This window comes from Aquarana catesbeiana, linkage group LG10 (assembly GCF_042186555.1).
Source record: "Aquarana catesbeiana isolate 2022-GZ linkage group LG10, ASM4218655v1, whole genome shotgun sequence".
Lineage (NCBI taxonomy): Eukaryota > Metazoa > Chordata > Amphibia > Anura > Ranidae > Aquarana > Aquarana catesbeiana.
Genome location: NC_133333.1, coordinates 224,316,430 through 224,333,327, shown reverse-complemented (window position 1 = coordinate 224,333,327; position 16,898 = coordinate 224,316,430).

The window sequence follows — 16,898 nt, the reverse complement described above, 5'->3', positions numbered from 1 at the left end:
ATAGAGGGGACCAATAAAAAGGAAATATACAATTTTATCCACCCCTCCCCCCCAACATGGAGATAAAATTCCTGTGACCCAGACCGGAACGCGTCACACATGACCCAGACCGGAACGCGTCACACATGACCCAGACCGGAACGCGTCACACATGACTCAGACCGGAATGTGTCACACATGACCCAGACCGGAACGCGTCACATATGACCGGAACGCATCACACATTGCCGGAACGCGTCACACATGACCCGGACCGGAATGCATCACATATGACTGGAATGCGTCACACATGACCCAGACCAGAATGTGTCATACATGACCGGAATGCGTCACACATGACCCAGACCGGAATGCGTCACACATGACCGCAACGCATCACACTTGACCCAGACCGGAACGCGTCACACTTGACCCAGACCGGAACACGTCATACGTGACCCAGACCGGAATATGTCACACATGACTGGCTGGAACTCGTCACACATGACCCAGACCGGAAAGCGTCACACATGACCGGAATAAGTCACACATGACCCAGACCGGAACGCGCCAAACGGCCAGAACACTTTTTTGCTAAATGAATGAAAAAAGATCGAAGATTTTGTTTATAGCGCAAAAAATAAAAACCGCAGAGGTGATCAAATACCACCAAAGAAACCTCTGTGGGGAAAAAAGACGTCAATTTTGTTTGGGTACAGCGTCGCACGATCGCGCAATTGTCAGCTAAAGCGACGCCGTGCCGTATCGCAAAGAATGTCCTTTACTTGTCTCCACCTCCTGGAGGGTGTCCTTCACTTGTCTCCACCTCCTGGAGAGCGTCCTGCTCTTATCTCCACCTCCTGGAGAGTGTCCTTCACTTGTCTCCACCTCCTGGAGAGTGTCCTTCACTTGTCTCCACCTCCTGGAGGGCGTCCTTCTCTTTTCTCCACCCCCTGGAGAGTGTCCTTCACTTGTCTCCACCTCCTGGAGGGTGTCCTTCGCTTGTCTCCACCTCCTGGAGAGTGTCCTTCTCTTTTCTTCACCTCCTGGAGAGTGTCCTTCTCTTGTCTCCACCTCCTGGAGAGTGTCCTTCTCTTGTCTCTACCTCCTAGAGAGTGTCCTTCTCTTGTCTCCACTTCCTGGAGAGTGTCCTTCGCTTGTCTCCACCTCCTGGAGGGTGTCTTTCGCTTGTCTCCACCTCCTGGAGGGTGTCTTTCGCTTGTCTCCACCTCCTGGAGGGTGTCTTTCGCTTGTCTCCACCTCCTGGAGGGTGTCCTTCGCTTGTCTCCACCTCCTGGAGGGTGTCCTTCACTTGTCTCCACCTCCTGGGAGAGTGTCCTTCACTTGTCTCCACCTCCTGGAGGGTGTCCTTCGCTTGTCTCCACCTCCTGGAGGGTGTCCTTCACTTGTCTCCACTTCCTGGAGAGTGTCCTTCACTTGTCTCCACCTCCTGGGAGAGTGTCCTTCACTTGTCTCCACCTCCTGGAGGGTGTCCTTCACTTGTCTCCACCTCCTGGAGGGTGTCCTTCACTTGTCTCCACCTCCTGGAGGGTGTCCTTCACTTGTCTCCACCTCCTGGAGGGTGTCCACTTGTCTCCACCTCCTGGAGAGTGTCCTTCACTTGTCTGGATGTTGTGAATGGGTTTTTCTTTACCATGGTCCATCCATCTTCCGTGGACCTCCAGGCCTTTTTATGTTGCTGAGCTCACCAGTGCGTTCTTCTTCCCTCAGAATGTACCAAACTGTTGATCTGGCTACTCCTAATGTTGCTGCTATCTCTCACATGGATTTGTTTCATTTTTGAAGCCTTACAATGGCCTGTTTCACTTGGACAGCTACTTTGAACGCATGATGTAGGTTCCCAGCAATAGATTCCAAGTGTGAATCCTGCACTTAGCCCTGGTTCACACTGACTGCGGTAATAAAAGCATGCAAGTTAAGCTGAAGTCGCACGCTTTCATTCCTGCATGTCAGTCCCGATTTCAGCGGCGATTTCAGAGACATCTGTGCGGGTTTCTGCACAGATGTCAATGGAAACTACACTCCGAAATCACCAAAAGTAGTACAGAAACTATTTCTGGAAATCGGTGCGGCATTGCACCGATTAGGACTGTGCCATTGGCGGCAATTGCCACCGATTTAACATGCGATTTGACATGTCAATATGCACCAATGTGAACCAGGGCTTAGAGTCAACTCCAGACCTTTTACCTGCTTAATTGATGAAGAAATAACGAAGGAGTCGCCCACACCTGGCCATGAAACAGCTTTTGATTCAATTGTCCAATTACTTTTGGTCCCTTGAAAAAAGGGGATGGATACTCTTAAGAGCTGTAATTTCCTAAACCCTTCTTCCAATTTGGATGTACATACCCTCAAATTAAACATTATCCATTAGATAACTATAGTTTGACTCTGTTTTGTTAAATATCTAAAAAAAATACTAAAATAGTGCCTGTGTCCAAATATATATGGACCTAACTGTATATATATATATATATATATATACACACACACACACACACACACACACAGTATCTCACAAAAGAGAGTACACCCCTCACATTTGTGTAAATATTTTCTTCTATCTTTTCATGTGACAACACTGAAGAAATGACACTTTGCTACAATATAAAGTAGTGAGTGTACAGCTTGTATAACAGTGTAAATTTGCTGTCCCCTCAAAATAACTCAACACACAGCCATTAATGTCTAAACCGCTGGCAACAAAAGTCAGTACACCCCTAAGTGAAAATGTCCAAATTGGGCCCAAAGTGTCAATATTTTGTGTGGTCACCATTTTTTTTCTAGCACTGCCCTAACCCTCTTGGACATGGAGTTCACCAGAGCTTCACAGGTTGTCACTGGAGTCCTCTTCTACTCCTCCATGACGACATCACGGAGCTGGTGGATGTTAGAGACCTTGTGCTCCTCCAGCTTCCGTTTGAGGATGCCCCACAGATGATCAATAGGGTTTAGGTCTGGAGACATGCCTGGCCAGTCCATCACCTTTACCCTCAGCTTCTTTAGCAAGGCAGTGGTCGTCTTGGAGGTGTGTTTGGGGTCGTTATCATGTTGGAATACTGCCCTGCGGTCCAGTCTCTGAAGGGAGGGGATCATGCTCTGCTTCAGTATGTCACAGTACATGTTGGCATTCATGATTCTCTCAATGATCTGTAGCTCCCCAGTGCCAGCAGCACTCATGCAGCCCAGACCATGACACTCCCACCACCATGCTTGACTGTAGGTAATACACACTTGTCTCTGTACTCCTCACCTGGTTGCCGCGACACACGCTTGTCACCATCAGAATCAAATAAGTTTATCTTTGTCTAATTAGACCACAGGACATGGTTCCAGTAATCCATGTCCTTAGTCTGCTTGTCTACAGCAAACTGTTTGCAGGCTTTCTTGTGCATCATCTTTAGAAGAGGATTCCTTCTGAGATGACAGCCATGCAGACCAATTTGATGCAGTGTGCGGTGTATGGTCTGAGCACTGACAGGCTGACCCCCCACTCCTACAACCTCTGCAGCAATGCTGGCAGCACTCATACGTCTATTTCCCAAAGACAACCTCTGGATATGACGCTGAGCACGTGACCTCAACTTCTTTGGTGGACCATGGCGAGGCCTGTTCTGAGTGGAAACTGTCCTGTTATACTGCTGTATGGTCTTGGCCACCATGCTGCAGATCAGTTTCAGGGTCTTGGCAATCTTCTTATAGCCTAGGTCATCTTTATGTAGAGCAACAATTCTTTTTTTCAGATCCTCAGAAAGTTCTTTGCCATGAGGTGCCATGTTGAACTTCCAGTGACCAGTATGAGAGAGTGAGAGCGATAACACCAAATTTAACACACCTGCTCCCCATTCACACCTGAGACCTTGTAACACTAACGAGTCACATGACACCGGGGAGGGAAAATGGCTAATTGCGCCCAATTTGGACATTTTTCACTTAGGGGTGTACTGACTTTTGTTGCCAACGGTTTAGACATTAATGGCTGTGTGTTGAGTTATTTTGAGGGGACAGCAAATTTACACTGTTATACAAGCTGTACACTCACTACTTTACATTGTAGCAAAGTGTCATTTCTTCAGTGTTGTCACATGAAGAAAATATTTACACAAATATGACTGAGGGGTGTACTAAAAAAAAAATATAGAAACAAAAGTGTCAGAAAAATGCCTGGTCATCAAATGGTTAAAAATCCTTATTGTAAGACACAGAAAGAAATTCTCATTTAAAAAAAATAAAAATAAATTAATTAAAGTGTATTTTAAAAATGTTTGAAAAACTGCTACGCAAATATCACGTGACATAAAACATTGTATAAAACATATATATTTTTCACCAAAAAATTGGGTATTGTATTGTTTTTTTCCATTAAAACTCATTAAAGTGTATTTTTTCGCAAAAAATTATGTTGGAAAAAACGTTGTGCAAATACCGCATGACATAAAAAATTGCAACAACCACCATTCTATTCTAGGGGGTCGCCATTTAAAAAATATATATATATATAGATATATATAGATATATAATATCTATATAGATATTATATATCTATATATATCTATATATAGATATATATCTATATATACAATGTTTGGGGGTTTCAAGTAACTTCCCAGCAAAAAAAAAAAATGCTATTTTCTACATGTAAACAAAAGTGTCAGAAAAATGCCTGGTCATCACATGGTTAAAAATTCTTATTTTTAGCCACAGAAAGGAATTCTTATAAAAAAATTAATAAATAAATAAATAAATGTATTTTTTCTAAAAGAAATTGCGTTTCAAAAACACTAGAGCCCCTATTTTTGCATGATCGCCATAAAGCTTATCACATTGAACTTATCAACAAGTCCAGCATTACCTCCAGCCTACACGATTTATACAACTGATAAGGTAAACTTCTTGTTATTTCACCTTTATTCCACACAGCACTTTCCACCACCCTACATACACATTTTCACATTTTTATTGGCTTTTCACCTAATTTTAGACTTTTTAGTTTACTTTTCATTTTTGTTTTCACACAGTAGGCACCAAGCAAGCACCATGTCATGTTACCACATCATGCACCACCTCATTCACACTATCCTCCACCACATAATGCACTCCTCTCCATTTAGGCCATCGTTGTTGTTTTTTTTTTTTTTTTTTTTTGTTTTTTTTTACACACATACCTTTTCCCCTCTTTTTCACCCATTTCATCCTTCTTATTTACCTATCCATTATAATAGACCTACCATACCACTTGGATCACACGATCATTAAATTTTGTCGATTACATTTATGGGATGGAATCAACATCTCAATATATTTACATAGTAAAAATCTTATCCAACGCCAGTCTCCACATAGACAAATTGGAAACACTCAGTACATTACCAAGTTAATTATTAAACTTCCTCTAACTAATACATGGCTATTCTTGATTTTCTGTTGCAGGTGTGGGCTCCTCCCCCTCATCTCCCCTCTCCCCCCCCCTCCCGGGGGGCGCGCTAAGTGTGGCTCCTTGTAAGCCCCCTGAGGCTGGCTCTCCTGGGAGAGTGAGGGTGGCCCCCTGAGCCCTCCGGTGTTTCCATTGGCCCTCAGCACATATCCTGGACTAGAGAACACCCATTCCACCACTTAGCGGTAAAGACTCATTGTCTTGGTTTAATCCAAGTGATGCACAATAATATATATATTTATCTATTTGAATTTAATTTATGTAATTCTTTTTTAGATCCAACTGTCCCCCTGAAGAGACCATATACAGGTCGAAACGCGTCAGGGCTTGCTATTTATGTAACATTATGTAACCTAACTATGTGTATTAATATGTGTTTGTTACTGCACTGGGGAATAAGATGTGTGTTACTGTACCAGATGATTCTCTATACTGTACTCCAAACCATGATATTGGATAAAACTTTTTATACATCCATTAGGAACTTCCTTTCATTATGTGCATTGCTGTTTTAAAGCCCCATGGGGAAAATAATTTTTCTTTAACACATAAAAGTTCATTGATAAAAACGGCATGGGAATTCCCCACAGGGGAACCCCAAACCAAAATTTAAAAAAAATGACGTGGGGGGGTCCCCCTAAATTCCATACCAGGCCCTTCAGGTCTGGTATGGATATTAAGGGGAACCCTGGCTAAAATTAAAAAAAAAAAAAAAAGGCGTGGGGTCCCCCTCAAAATCTATACCAGACCCTTCAGGTCTGGTATGGATTTTAAGTAGAACCCAGTGCCAAAATTTTTTAAAAAATTGGCGTGGGGTCCCCCCAAAAATCCATACCAGACCCTTATCCGAGCACGCAACCTGGCAGGCCGCAGGAAAAGAGGGGGGACGACAGAGCGCCCCCCCCTTCTGAACCGTACCAGGCCACATGCCCTCAACATTGGGAGGGTGCTCATCCCCACAACCCTTGCCCGGTGGTTGTGGGGGTCTGCGGGCAGGGGGCTTATCGGAATCTGGAAGCCCCCTTTAACAAGGGGACCCCCAGATCCCGGCCCTCCCCCCTGTGTGAAATGGTAAGGGCCTACCATTTCACAAAAAAACTGTCAAAAATTTTTAAAATGACAAGAGACAGTTTTTGACAATTCCTTTATTTAAATGCTTCTTCTTTCTTCTATCTTCTATCTTCCTTCGGTTTCTTCCTCCATCTTCTTCTTCTGGTTCTTCCTCCGGTGTTCTCGTCCGGCATCTTCCTCCGCGGTGTCACCTTCCCTTCTTCTCCTCGGGCCGCTCCGCATCCATGATGGCATGATGGGAGGCTCACGCTGTGTGACGCTTCTCCTCTTCTGACGGTTCTTAAATAAAGGAGGGCGGGGCCACACGGTGACCCCGCCCCCCTCTGACGCACGGGGACTTCCCTGTGGCATTCCCCGTGAAGTCAGAGGGGCGGGGTGACCCTCTGACGTCACGGGGAATGCCACAGGGAAGTCCCTGTCAAGTCCCCGTGTGTCAGAGGGGGGCTGGGTCACCGGATGGCCCCGCCCTCCGTTATTTAAGAACCGTCAGAAGAGGAGAAGCGTCACACAGCGGGAGCCTCCCATCATGCCATCATGGATGCGGAGCAGCCCGAGGAGAAGAAGGGAAGGAGACGCAGCGGAGAAAGATGCCGGACGAAAACACTGGAGGAAGAACCAGAAAAAGAAGAAGATTGAGGAAGAAACCGAAGGAAGATAGAAGACAGAAGATAGAAGAAAGAAGAAGCATTTAAATAAAAGGAATTGTCAAAAACTGTCTCTTGTCATTTTTAACATTTTTGACACTTTTTTTGTGAAATGGTAGGGGTACTTTTGTACCCTCTTACCAATTCACACAGGGGGGGTGGGATCTGGGGGGCCCCTTGTTAAAGGGGGCTTCCAGATTCTGATAAGCCCCCCACCCGCAGACCCCCACAACCACCGGGCGAGGGTTGTGGGGATGAGGCCCTTGTCCCCATCAACATGGGGACAAGGTGTTTTGGGGGGCTACCCCAAAGCACCCTCCCAATGTTGAGGGCATGTGGCCTGGTACGGTTCAGGAGGGGGGGCGCTCTCTCGTCTCCGCTCTTTTCCTGTGGCCTGCCAGGTTGCGTGCTCGGATAAGGGTCTGGTATGGATTTTTGGGGGGACCCCACGCCAATTTTTTTTTAATTTTGGCGCGGGGTTCCCCTTAAAATCCATACCAGACCTGAAGGGCCTGGTATGGAATTTAGGGGGACACCCCACGTCATTTTTTTTAAAATTTTGGTTTGGGGTTCCCCTGTGGGGAATTCCCATGCCGTTTTTATCAATGAACTTTTATGTGTATTGTCGGACCGGCAATTCATTAAATGCCGCAAGTAGTTTTAAATGACTTTTTTACTTTGAAATGTCATTTTGCTGTCAGACTGTCCTAAACACAGGAAACATGCGCCCCTTTACAGGGATACTATAGACACCCCCAGGTACGAAATTTAAAGGAATATTACACTTTTATTTTTTCACTTTAAGCATTATTAAAATCACTGCTCCCGAAAAACGGCCGTTTTTAAAACTTTTTTTTGCATTGATCCATGTCCCCTGGGGCAGGACCCAGGTCCCCAAACACTTTTTATGACAATAACTTGCATATAAGCCTTTAAAATTGGCACTTTTGATTATTCATGTTCGTGTCCCATAGACTTTAACATTCGCGTGTTCGAACAAATTTTTTGCCTGTTCGCATGTTCTGGTGTGAACCGAACAGGGGGGTGTTCGGCTCATCCCTACCCAGGAATACACAGATCATGTACTGATCAATGCTGGTTCTCCAGCAGGACTGTTCGATGGAAGGCAATCATTAGACCGGACTTTGTAGAACAGACAGCGGTACATATGGATTGGGGCCCCATGATTCCTAACAGCAGCCCTGTTGGATTAAATCACAAGCACTACCAAGCAGGAAGCACAGCCTGCATATGTAATGTAGCAGATCAGCGGTCTTTATCACCAAGATCACCAAGAGCAGTGAGAGATCCCATTAGGATTTCTACCTTTTGGTGGACAGAAGGTTGAAGTCTGGGTATTCAGGGTGAATAGCTGTTAGAGATTCCAACTTACACTTGTAATAGCACAGAAAGCTGTGCCCTGAGAATGGACTCCCAGGGCTGAGAACCCCCATATCCTCCATGTTTATATAGAATTCCCATAAAGAGAAATGCGTCACACAAGATCATTTCCATAACTCAGATGACATTCACTTACATATGTTAAAGGAAACCCATTCAAGTCCACAGATTCTGTGTGACATCAATCAATGAAGTGTAAATAGCAAGAATAGAAATAATTGGGTTTTTTTTCCTCTCCCCAGATGGATACAATGACCCAACCCCCAATGAAATGGGATCGATTCTACTGGTTGAATCCATCAGTGAAGAAACCCAAGTGGTTTCAATCACCACAGAGGCTGGGAAATCACACGCTAAGACCACGGAAGAGACACGTGTCATGCCATTCACCAAGGATGAGCAAAGACAAGTGACTCCATCCACCCATAACAAGAAACTACGAGTGGTAGTGATTCCATCCACCCAGGACGAGGATGCACGAGTGGTAGTGATTCCATCTTCCAGGAGCCAGCAAGTACAAGTGATCACGATTCCATCAACCAAAGGTCAGGAAGTAGAAGTGATAATAGACACCGTCAAGAAGGAGGGAAGATATATATCAACGTCCACCACGGAGCAGGGAATGCAGATTACAAGACCCACAATGAACAGGAGAATACTGGTGAATGGGACTCCATCCACTATGGACCAAGAAATACAGGTGACCCCATTCACCAAGGAGCAGGAGACACATATGTCATTGTCCACCAAGGAGCAGGGGACACATATGTCATTGTCCACTAAGGAGCAGGGGACACATATGTCATTTTCAACCAAGGAGCAGGGGACACAAATGTCACTGTCCACCAAGGAGCAGGGGACACAAATGTCACTGTCCACCAAGGAGCAGGAGGCACATATGTCATTTTCAACCAAGGAGCAGGGGACACATATGTCACTGTCCACCAAGGAGCAGGAGACACATATGTCACTGTCCACCAAGGAGCAGGGGACACATATGTCATTGTCCACCAAGGAGCAGGGGACACATATGTCATTGTCCACCAAGGAGCAGGGAAGATATATGTCATTGTCCACCAAGGAGCACAGAACGCAGATTACAAGATCCACGATGAACAGGAGAGTGCAGGTGAATGTGCCTAAATCCATTATGGACCAGGAAATACAGGTGACCCCAATCACCAAGAACAGGCAAGCACAGGTGTGTCCACGCACCAAGGATCAGTCAATTGAAGTAGGTCTCTCCTTCAAGAATCAGCATACACCAGTAAGTCCTCCATACAGAGGCCATGGGGCATCTCCACTAGTCCCATCCAGAAGTGTTATGGTGGAACAGTCATGCGTACTTTCGTTGGAAAGATTCACTTTCCATGGAATACTTGGAGAGGGGGCCTTTGGGAAGGTGGTGTTGGCCTCCCATGCTGCCATTCCACAGAAGCTGGCTGTGAAGATTATTAGAAAGCGAAAACTACTTGAACAAGATCCCAGCGTGGCCACCAAAGAGCGTCAAATAATGATAAACTACAAGAGTAATCCATATATCACCCATCTATTTGGATCATTCCAGACAATGGTAAGTCTTTCCATCTTCCATTTTTTCATCTCTTTTAATGTACTGCGCTCCACTACTGATCAGACCCCCTAAAATAGGTATTCAAATCACAACCTTGTTGGGAGTCGAAATGTATACAAGAGTAAGCTTCCCCCGATGATGGTCTTCAGGTCTGGCAATTAGTCCTATAGGCATTGAGTGCTGAATTGGAGGAGGAGGAAGGGAGTTTCACCTTGTGTCCCACACCAGGTTTTCTGAGGCCTCCGGCTGCAGTCGGGGAAGCAGTATAGGTAAGAGCAGAACTCTAGAGCGTCTCCTACATGGCTGGAGGCTGGTTAGGTAAACTTTACATAGTAGAGGATTTCTTTACAGAAACCATTTACTGAGAAGCTGCCATTACCGACCTACTTTGGAAAATGCTAGTAGCCTGGCTGCCTCTGGCCTCAAAATGTTGCCAGCTAGGAGGACAGAAGAAGTCAGACCTCCTGATCTACATGGGACTTCCATGCTGGTGACCAAAGTATTGAAGTCACTGGATCACCCTAACATCCAGACAAAACTAGTATTGTGATCAGGATAGTCCAGCCATAGCTGCCTATGTATTTTCTCTGTTTGATTTTCCCAAACTCTTAAAGGAACATCCCACATTGCATTGTCTGTTAGTGTGTGTGTCTTCCTACATTTCTCCACAAAGTGAAATCTTATTGGTCTCTAATGTAACCTTTATCTCTTATTTTCACACAGACTCATCTGTTCTTTGTCATGGAATATCTGTTCTTTGTCATGGAATACCTGAGTGGAGGGGATCTTCGGAAACTGCTCGTGGCTTACAAATCACTTAACGAGAACATCGTAAGGTAAGTCCAATGACAGGACCATTACGGAGTCGGGGGTGGCTGGCCAATGAGAATAGGCAGTGACACAGCCAGGCCCCTCCAACTGAGTCCATCCACACCCCTATGTACTATAGGGGGAAGTTACTTAGCTTTAGATTTTCTTGGTCTGTGATGATTTTGAATGCTAATTCATATTTTTCTTTCTCCTTCAGAGGTCTCACTGCAGAGATTATTTGTGGACCGCAGTACCTGCATGCTGCTCAGGTCATCCATAGGTAAGTATTGGATTAGCTGACTAACAATCACCCCTTGGTATTTTATGATGAATCAGGAAGACTTTCCACCAGAGTTCCCAGTTGTGTTGCCTCCCATAAAGTCTCATTCCATCTGCTGCAGAAGTCTCCCTGCTCATGTCATATTCTGCTTAATGTAACTGTTCACTCTTTTTCTTCACAGAGATCTCAAACCAGAAAACATTCTACTGGATGCCGCCAGTCATGTTCGAATAGCTGATTTTGGCTTGTCTGAGATGGGAGTCTCCAGATCCAATAAGATCAGAGGACCTGTGGGTACATTAACATACGTGGCCCCAGAGGTAAGATTGGTGATTTCCAGATATTAGACTTAGTTGTAATGCTTATTATGGGATATAGAGAAGAGCTAAAGAGGGCTCCTCATTCATTGAATGGAGAATTCCTCCACTGCGGCCCCCGATTGCTTTCAGTGGGTCTCCTGGCTGGCTCTATATCCAACAAAAGGTGGGAAGTTCTGAGTTGCAGCGGTGTTGGAGCCTCTTTGTGGAGGACATTGAGGCTGGGTGTTGATGAATGGATCTGTCCAGCCCAATTCACACTTATAAATGGGATAAAAGCTCCCGGAGCTTCTCACCTGCTGTACTCCTTCTTCTCTTTACCATGGTGAGAGCTTGTGAACAATGAGCTATTGGGGTCAGTACACCTTTATCTGCCCCCTGTAATAAGCATAATTTAAGTGTACCTCTAGGCAAGAGCTGGACCCTCTCTTACGTGTTTCTTGGTGTCTGAGTCCTCATTAGGGGGAGTCACACTCTTTATTTGTACTGGTGACTATCGATAGCGAGAAAATGAAGGGAAATGCAAAATGTTAGAGCTGTCCCCAGAACAGGAATAGAGGGAAAGTCTTCCAATGGCGGGTTCAAGACTCTAAGAGTAGAATGGGAGATTTCCTTTGACTTCCTCTTGCATCCCTGGAACAGGAAGTGAACTTTCCCTAATGGTACACAGACAGAAAAAATAACCTGGCAGGGGTATTAACCCTTCCGTACTCGATCCTGCTTGAGGTGATTGTAGCCGTATTAGCGCACTTGTAACAAGAACAATTGAGTACTGTCTGTGATACTTTTTTTTATTTCCACCAACCTTCACATTTTCAGGGCAAGCTTTCGGGGGTTGTGACCCCTTCTTCGCCCTCTTCTTTGCCCCAAATACTACTCTTGGACCTTTGAAGAAGGGGCCACACCCCAAAAGCTTGTCCTGAAAATTTGGATGTTAGCATAAGTTAAAGAAAAAGTATTTTGGATGTAAATGTACAATATATATGTGTAAAGCGCTGCATAAAATTGATGGCGCTATATAAGAACCCGTAATAAATAAATGGACAGTACTCAATTGTTTTTGTACTCTGTCCAAAATGTAAAAAAAAGAAAGTTGTGACTATGCGTAAACTTTAAGCCCCTCCTCCAATATTCACAAGCTCCACCTTAGTTTAATGTCAATTTTAGGACCATTTTAGTCATCTCTGTTCTCTGCCTACAAACTCGCTGATCCTTCTTTCTCTCTCTTATGTTTCTGCAGGTACTTTCAGATAAACCATACTACACAGTGGCAGACTATTTCTCCCTGGGAGTGATCATATACGAGATGGTCACAAGAACGCATCCTTATAGTGGTTACACTAGGAATGCAGAAATACTTCAGAGAGCACTCCTTACCTTCACCCCTCCTTTTATACGGGACATAACGACTCCCATCAAGGAACTCCTATCTGGGGTGAGTATTACCTTCTCCTAACACACAAAACCCTTTCCAGGTTATATACACCTTGTTAGGATTTTAGGAAACGTGATTGGACATTCATGTGGGTCATAGCAGTACTTTCAGCATGCTGACTGCTTAGTGCAGGGGTGCTCAACCCGTGTCCCTCAGAGCCCTCTGATGTGGCCTCAAAACCAGGGAAGCGCATGCCCAGGGTCAGCCAACCCGATGATCGCAATGTGGACCGGCAGTGCAGGAGGCAGGCAGCTGCAGAGGGAGCAGGAGCTGCATAAGCTGATGCTTCCTCTATAGCGCCGCCTCCTGTCCCAGGCAGGGCTGCTGTTAGGCTGTATGGGGCCCCGTGACTTCTATCTGACAGGCCCCTCCCCCACCTCCAAAAATATCAAATGCTATTTTCACTAAAGTGCCATGGCTGCGATGCCATGCTTCTCAGCCAGGCAGAAATGATACCCTTATCGATAAATACCTATTCAGTTGACTATAGGGTCGCCACCTTTTCTTCAAGTCAAACCCGAACACTTTAGCAGCGCACAGCAATTTTGTTTTGTAGTATAAACTATACATATATTTTGCCAATAAATAAAATTTCTAATCATATGAAGTTAATAATAAGAGTCACCCTTTACATCAGAGTCCAGAGTTCCCTTTCACTGTAAGTGAAGCACCGCATACTAAAGCAGGCCATACATGGTCGAATTTTGAACAAATTTTCTCACAAAATCAGATAGTTCGTTTTTTTTTGTGATCCGATGATGCCACCATTGATTTTAAAAATTCGGCCAACCAAGCCTTCAATTTCACCTCATGTTGCTACAGAAAAGAATTTTTGTGGCCGAGACTCTTCTTTTCTCTCCGTAAATTTTCTTTTCTTATTACATTTCTCGCACAATTCTCCCATCATTGATTAGAAAATCGTTCGTTTTTCTAAAAAATTTCCAACATGTCCGATTCCTCAAATTTGATTGCCGCACGAAAAACGGCCGTTGCTGCAGGCCACTAATGGTGCAAAATTCGTATGAAAATTCTTAGATACGATTTTCGAAAGAAAATTCTTTCGAAATTCGAACCGTGTATGGCCGGCATAACTCATTATGAAATAGTTACCTTAGAACGAAGCTCCCACTGGGCCGCCGATCACTGCTGAGGGAGCCGACATGTTCCCTCTGCGTTTCTCCCGGGTTCTCGCCTCTGGCGCTGTGAGTGGCCGGAGCTGCAATAGCATCACTCCCGCGCATGCGCGCAGGAGCTCTCCGTTCCCACAAGTTCCATCACGATACGCCGGACCTTCACTCCGCATGTGCCGCTGACGTCAGCGGCTGCATGCAAGGAGAATATCTCCTAAACCGTACCGGTTTAGGAGATATTCATTTTACCTCCAGGTAAGCCTTATTATAGTACCTTATCATAGACTTACCTGTACCATGATGAATGACCAAGCGAACAATGATAACCGCTTTAATGTGTTTAATATATTAGGCATTGTGTATTATCATCCATGACCCATCTAGATACACATATTGACATTTCTGTTGTCCTATATACTCCACTTGCCACTCTCCAAGCACCACTGTATACCCCGACCATTCCAATATAAAACATTTGAACAAGTTCGTAATGTTTTTAAAATGATTTTTTTTTAATTCTACTTTTTATTTATTTTTTACAATTTTTTTTAAACTGCCCTGTTGGGGGGTGGGGGGGCTTTGGTTGAAATATCAGGGGTCTAAACAGACCCCTGATGTCTCACATTTAAGATAGAGAAAGGGACTGAGGACAGAGATTCATCCCTTTCTTTGCAGCCTTAGTTACACTAGATCCACAAGTGTCAGTGATAAGGCAGTACAGCCGGCCCTCCAGCTCAGCAGGTGCCTGGGCCCCCCTTTTTGAAGTGATGGGGCCCGGGCCCAATACAGGAGGGATGGCTGTACTACCTTATCAGCGGCCCTGGTCCCAGGCAGAGCGATACCAAGTGCTCTCCTCCTTCCAGCAGCCTGGAGAGCGATGCCAGCAGAAGCTGGAAGAGGAAAAGGGAGGTCGGTGTATTAAACAACACATACAATGGGCATATTAGCACCTATAAAAGGGATAACAACTATAAGCTGCTATCACACTGACTAGCAGGTGCAGCGCAGTGAATGGCAGCGAAAGTTCATTTTACTTATATATTCTTCATAACAATTCATTGCCAGAAATCTGTTTTATTTTTAGTGAAATACTCAGTTTTTCTTTAAAAACTCCTGACCCAATATTACACAATAAGGTCCCATGCTATGACCCGATCCAATATTACACAATAAGGTCCCATGCTACGACCCGATCCAATATTACACAATAAGGTCCCATGCTACGACCCGATCCAATATTACACAATAAGGTCCCATGCTACGACCCGATCCAATATTACACAATAAGGTCCCATGCTACGACCCGATCCAATATTACACAATAAGGTCCCATGCTACGACCCGATCCAATATTAACCACTTGCCGACCGCCTCACGCATATATACGTGAGCAGAGCGGCACGGGCAGGCAAAATCACGTACCTGGTACGTGATTGCCTTCCCGCGGGCGGGGGGTCCGATCGGACCCCCCCCCGGTGCCATCGGCGGTCGGCGTTTGGCTGGGAGAGTTGAGAGACGAGGGGGAGACCATCCGATCGTGGCCCCCCCCTCGCGATCGCTCCCAGCCAATGAGAAACATCCCCTGCCTCTGTATAGTACACAGAGGCAGAGGATGTGATGTCATCTCTCCTCGGCTGGCCAGTTTCCGTTCCAGCACCGAGGAGAGAAGACATGTAAGTGCACCAACACACACACAACACAGTAGAACATGCCAGGCACACTAAACACCCCCGATCCCCCCCCGATCGCCCCCCGATCCCCCCCAATCACCCCCCCCCCCCCTGTCACAAACTGACAGCAAGCAGGTTTTTTTGTTTTGTTTTGTTTTTTTCCTGATTACTGCATGGTGTCAGTTTGTGACAGTTAGCAGTGGTAGGACAGTTAGTATTAGCCCCCTGTAGGTCTAGGGTACCCCCCTAACCCCCCCTAATAAAGTTTTAACCCCTTGATCACCCCCTGTCACCAGTGTCGCTAAGCGATCATTTTTCTGATCGCTGTATTAGTGTCGCTGGTGACGCTAGTTAGGAACGTAAATATTTAGGTTCGCTGTCAGCGTTTTATAGCGACAGGGACCCCCATATACTACCTAATAAATGTTTTAACCCCTTGATTGCCCCCTAGTTAACCCTTTCACCACTGATCACCGTATAACTGTTACGGGTGACGCTGGTTAGTTCGTTTATTTTTTTTAGTGTCAGGGCACCCGCCGTTTATTACCGAATAAAGGTTTAGCCCCCTGATCGCCCGGCGGTGATATGCGTCGCCCCAGGCAGCGTCAGATTAGCGCCAGTACCGCGAACACCTACGCACGCACCGTACACGCACCGTACACCTCCCTTAGTGGTATAGTATCTGAACACATCAATATCTGATCCGATCAGATCTATACTAGCGTCCCCAGCAGTTTAGGGTTCCCAAAAACGCAGTGTTAGCGGGATCAGCCCAGATACCTGCTAGCACCTGCGTTTTGCCCCTCCGCCCAGCCCACCCAAGTGCAGTATCGATCGATCACTGTCACTTACAAAACACTAAACGCATAACTGCAGCGTTCGCAGAGTCAGGCCTGATCCCTGCGATCGCTAACAGTTTTTTTGGTAGCATTTTGGTGAACTGGCAAGCACCAGCCCCAAGCAGCGTCAGATTAGCGCCAGTACCACTAACACCCACGCACGCACCGTACACCTCCCTTAGTGGTATAGTATCTGATCGGATCAATATCTGATCCGATCAGATCTATACTAGTGTCCCCAGCAGTTTAGGGTTCCCAAAAACGCAGTGTTAGTGGGATCAGCCCAGATAC